Consider the following 5,865-nt stretch of genomic DNA (forward strand, 5'->3'; position numbering starts at 1 on the left):
AGGCAAGGATTCTCGGCTGTGCTTCTTGAGGAGGATGATTACTATGTGAAGTTGGCTGAGGTGTGTAAGTACACACTGGTGGGCAAATTTACTAATACAATGCCAAAAATGGAGTTAGTTAGGAAAAGTTTCATACTCCAAACTCAACTCACAGAGAGTGTGAAAATCACACACTTCAATGCTAGGCATGTTTACATTGACCTTGACAATGAGTTTGATTACCAAACTGTTTGGACAAAGCTTAGGATGAACATTGAAGCCCAAGTAATGAGGATACAGACATGGACTCCTGATTTCACCCCTGAAGAGGAGACTCCCATTGTCCCAATTTGGGTGGCTATCCCTGGTTTGCCTTGGCATTGCTATAACAAAATGTTGTTAACAACTATTGTTAGTTCAATTGGGAAGGTGTTATTCTTAGACTCACCATCCTATCAAAGAACTGGAGGTAGCACACATAGAGTCAAAGTTCAAGTGGACATTGAAAACAGTTTTATATTTGTCCTTTTTGGAAATTTGACTTTTCCAAAAATATGATTTTAAATCAAATTTGCTATAAATATTGGCCTTGAAAGTTCTTTTTAAAAGATCTCTTTTATTTGGAATTGGATAGCAAATCCATTTGAAGGCTGCGTTTAAATTTATATTAAGTCTTGGAGAACCTCGTTCTTGCTCATCTGCATTGTTAACATAAAATGCTGAACAACTCCAAGGAGATTTAGAAGCTCTAATAATTTTATTAGCCAAAAGTGAATAATTTCCTTTATACAGATTTTCATCAGTTCATGGTTCATCTGAATTGGCCAAGCTTTCGTCGAAATGGCCCTTTCATCAAGACCATCAATATATGGTAAATCTATAATGTGGGTCTTTTTGGCCCAAAAAGGATTTGGAAACTCAGAGCAAATTTCTCTTTCAAAAGTTTTTCGAAGATTAGCAATTTTAGCCATCATTCCCTGGGTTTTTAAAATTTGCTCATTTTCTTAATTTTGATATCTTCTTTAAGAAAACAAATCTTATTAATTTTGAAAGCAGTTTGTTTGTGTAAAAATTTACTTTCTTCAAGAGAAAGTGTTTTTATAAAGGGAAATGAAATTTCTATTCCCAAATTTTTTGTTTTGATAGAATCAAAATCTAAAATATATTTATCTGAGTGATAAAAAGAATTCCTAAAATGATTTCTTCGTTAATATTTTTAGTAATAAAGATATCATTAGAAAGACAAATATCATCATTGCAAATATGGGCATTGGATAATTTATAATTAATAAGGGTACGCTCACCAGTTGCGCTGTATAGCTTGGTGGTTCCCTTATAAAGGTACTTAGTAGGGATTAAACCTTCAACAATGCAATTTCTATCGGTGCCACTGTCTAACAAAGCAATTTTGTTAAGAACATAATTATTATTAATGATTAATTTAATAAGGATGTGAGACCTTTGAGGTCTTATTTTTGTAATCATGTTTACACCTACCTCAGTTTAATCTCCAGGGGATGAAGATTCTTCGAAACCATTTTCCTCATTATCTGAATGAGTCGGTTCTTTTCCTTTAGATGTCCCTTCTGCTTCTTTAAGGATTTCTTTTGTTAGGGCATCAATTTCGATTTTATGAATTCAAGATTTGACTACTCTGATTTTTTTTGTTTAAGAAGATTGACTTCTGATCAAAGCTCATCTATAGAAGGTTCTTCCTTCTTATTGTCAAATCTATTCATAATATGTTTCATACTGAAAGGAATTACACTTGTAGTAAGCTCCTTTTCTTTTCGGTTACTAACTAGTTTTTGAAGTTCCAATAAATAACTTCTTCGAGCGTCATCATCTTTGATATGCTCAATTGTTGCAAATAAGATTTCAGCTGAATCTTCAGAGATAACCCTTACAGAATGATTGTCGCATAGGCAAAAGGCTCTTTGACAATTGCACTCTAGGCTACTGTCATCTGTGTTTTGAGCTACATTAAGAAACTCTTTGTGTTTAGTTTCACTATCAGAAGAGGGTTCAGATTCTTACTCTTCTTCGTCTAAGATAGAGAGAAATTGCTTTTTAGTTTCTTCGTCTACTTCAAGAAGGTTGATCTTCTTCTTTTTTCTTTTGTTTTTGGGACAATCAAGAGACTATGTCCTTCTTTGACACAAGTCCAACACTTATCCTTTTGAGAAGTTTGTTTAGTTCTCTTTTTAAGTGGTTTTTCGTTCTAGAGGATTTTTTACAATCTGGCAATTTTCCAGATCACTCTTTCTTAGAAACCTTTCTTGCTGAAGGTGGTTTAAGAATTGGAAACCCAAAGTCTTGACTGAAGATTCCAAGCTCGGAAACCGAAAACATTTGATCCTTCTTAAGTTATTCCTTTAGATTAAGATCAGTGCAAAGCTCCATGGCCACAAAGTTGATTAAACTTATTAGATCACCATAAGAGAGTTGTGAGTAAGGGATTTTACCTTCACATCGATCTCTTATCTTTGACCTTACTTTTTCGGCAAATTGGGGAGGCAATCCACTAAGGAAACGTTCTTTCCAATAGTCGTTGTTGCAATCTTCCCTTATCATCACTTTGGCTATAAGCATATCTTTATACCACCTGAAATCAATTAATTTCTTGCAGTAAAGATTGTATACAATCTCTAAACTTCTATATTGGAAAAGGCGTGGTTCTCCCACGAAATGTTTAGCAATACTATAGATAAGAGTAGCCGTAGCATCTTCTACTGCTTCTATAGATGTAGAAGTTTGTCCTCCTTCAGTTTTGACAAGATAATTGTCCCACCAATCTCTAAGAGTTCCTGTGAAACCTGCTACTAATCTGTTAGCAGCTTGCTTGTCCGCGGAATTCTTCCATTTATAAGCTGTGACATTCATGCCCATCTCTTGAAGTTTCTTGTCGATCTGGCCATCCACCATTCCATCTATATTCCATTCTGTAATTCCCGTTCCATCTGCAATTCCTTGAGGGTGCATATGGTTTTCTTCGAATTGAACATCGGGAAAAGAGGGTCTAGGATAAAAGTTTTTGTAATAGTGGATCCTATCCTTAAGAGGGCTGATTTTTCCGCCCTGAGTTATTTTGAGCTTTGAAAGCTGGTCATTGATCCTTTCAAGGATCTCGGGAGAGTTATTGAATTCATTAGAAGGTTTAGAAAAAGTTTCAGGAGAGAACTCATGGATTTTAGAAATGGGATTGGTTTCTAAGTTAAAACCATTTTTTAAAGAACTGGGTTTATTAAAAATCTGACTGGTACCGCTGTAATTATAACTGGAGTCTTCTGTTTTGAAACAACATGAATAACTTGGTTAGTATGATTATTTTGTTTGAATACTTTGTTGATATCTGCTACAGTGATAGGGTTGTTGTCCCTTTCTGAAGACTTTTTGAAAGGAGCAGCTTTCAGGACTTCTTTTCTGTAAGGAATGTGAATACCTTCAAGAGGAGGATTTATACTTTCAACAACCTTATCTTTGGTATGCCACTTGTTTATCAAAACTTGAAGTGATGAATTTGTTTCATCAATTTGGACGGAACATTCAAACCATTTGAAGAATTCAATTTCAGTTTTGAATCTCTTCATCTCTTTGAACCATTTGTCTATGAATGAGATTCTCTAATCTTTTGTATATGTGTCAACATACCAAGCCTTTTTAAGAGCATGCTTGGGGTTGTTCCACCACTTGCTGATTTTCTTTTTATCTGGAGTAAAATTCTCTGTAGATTTGATAACACCTACTGAGTCCTTTTTTCTATGGAAAGAAGGTCTCATGTCACTGGGAGAAGGACTTCCTTGAGTTGATTCATAATAAAATTTAGGAATAGTGTTGGTAAAATCCACACCCTGAAATTTACTCTGTTCTAAAGCTTCAGAAACTTCATCATCTTCTTTGTTTTTTGAATAAGACGGTCTAACCGAAGATATTTTCGACTTGAAGAGGCTTGGTTGAAAGAGTTGGATCTTAAAAACATAAGGTTAATAGATCCGTCTAAAAACTGGGTAATACTTTCTAGCGAAGACCTAGAAGGTTGAATGGGAAGGGGTTTAGTATTAGATTCAAATTTCCAGTCATTATTGGAAAGAATCTCATCCCATTTAAGAAAACGAGGAACAAAGGTAGTACCATGCTCTTGGTTTGCTTCCATGAGCATGGTGACTCATTTAGCATTAGAGTTAATAGCCTTTGGAGCTATTGTAGTCTTCATTAGCTTGTAATATACCCTGTATATTACAGCTATTTCTCTAGTGTCAATTTTGCTATTCATATTCTTGGTTTTGAGGTTAAGCGTCAAGGTATCTATGAGATTAGGGTCGTCGATGTCAACTGTGAAATTTGGATAACAATTAAAATAGACTGGGCCATTAGCTAGGTTACTTTCAAGGATACCTAACAAAGATTCATCAAAATTGAGAAGTCTAGTATCACGAAGAATTAAACAAATAGGAATATTGAAACCTTTACGAGAAAGAGGTTTAACAACAACTTGGATTAAACCAATATGGAGGAATTTAAAATGCTTCTTATATCTATCAATATCGGCAGCAACTAGCAGTTTGATAGTATCTAAAGAATTATTAATAGTAGAGGTTGACTCACAAGTCTTGATATTGTAATTCTTAAACAAGTTAAAATTACCTATTTGGTAAATCTTTTAAAAAGGTTTTTTGGGAATAGACCAATTTTGCAATCTTTTTCTTCTTTAGAGATAGAAATATTAACGCTATTAACAATATGACTATTCATAATTCTACAAATGTTGTCTTTAGTCTAGAGAGAAGTCACTAATTACCATCCAGAGAAGATAATATTTACAGAGATTAACCTGATTATGTGAACATGAATATTGGTAAAACAAATTAATTGAACTGTAACAAGGATCATCAGATTCATCTAAGGATTAACAATGATATAAACAATTAAATTGGCCTTGGATATTACTCATTCTTTGGCAAGTCATGTTGCAGGACGGAACACGAAAAGATCTTTTGCCTGCCCTTTAGGCCTTACGGACTTACAACGATCCAGTTTCAGGCTTACCAAGTCCTTAAGTCGGAGATTAATCGGCATACTCAGACTTATGCAAAGAAGAAACCTTAGCCTTTAACTTCTTTTAATCAGAGTTAATAACAAGATGAAAATAATAATCACTAAGTCAAAATTCTATACATTGTGTTAACCAAGATTAATAGAAACATAAGCAGTACAGTAAGTAAGTTAACATTATTTTATCTAGATACAATCATATGACTTCTAACTGCCCAGACAACAACACAATTACCTATGCATGCTAAATATTAACGCCATTAACATGGCTCTGATACCATATTTCATGATCATAAAGATAAGATATAGAGATAAATAAAAACTTACTTTTTTATATATATTGCGGAAGCTTCAGAATTTACAGATAGAGAGAAGTAAAAACATTGATGAAAAATTACAAAGTGTCTTGTTGTTTTTCGGTCTGCTCTTTCTTCTATAAGGATGAAGTCTTGAATAGACTTTAAAGGATAAGGGAAATCTAAAAGCTCTTATTCTGATTGGCTGTTGATTTCCGTCCGTTGCTTTTGATAAAGCAAAGTATTTTGTTTTCTTTTGAAAATCATCTTCACCTTTATCTTTTGATAAGGTTATGTATGCCATGTTTGTCGGCAATAATTGTTGATAATGCTTTGTTGACCATGCTTTGCGGGTCCTGACAGAGTCCACTTAATAGTTTAATTAAAAGGAAATTCCATCTCTTTGAGACTCTTCCTTTTCTTTCTAGATAATTCTAGCTCTATGAGCCTCTATCTGAAAGACTAGTTCCGGATTTTAATACCCTCTACTAGTGATTAATCATAAAATGGATGTAAATAAGACTGTGCCAAAACTTTA

Source organism: Solanum pennellii, chromosome 8 (genome assembly GCF_001406875.1).
Source record: "Solanum pennellii chromosome 8, SPENNV200".
In the NCBI taxonomy this organism is placed as follows: Eukaryota; Viridiplantae; Streptophyta; class Magnoliopsida; order Solanales; family Solanaceae; genus Solanum; species Solanum pennellii.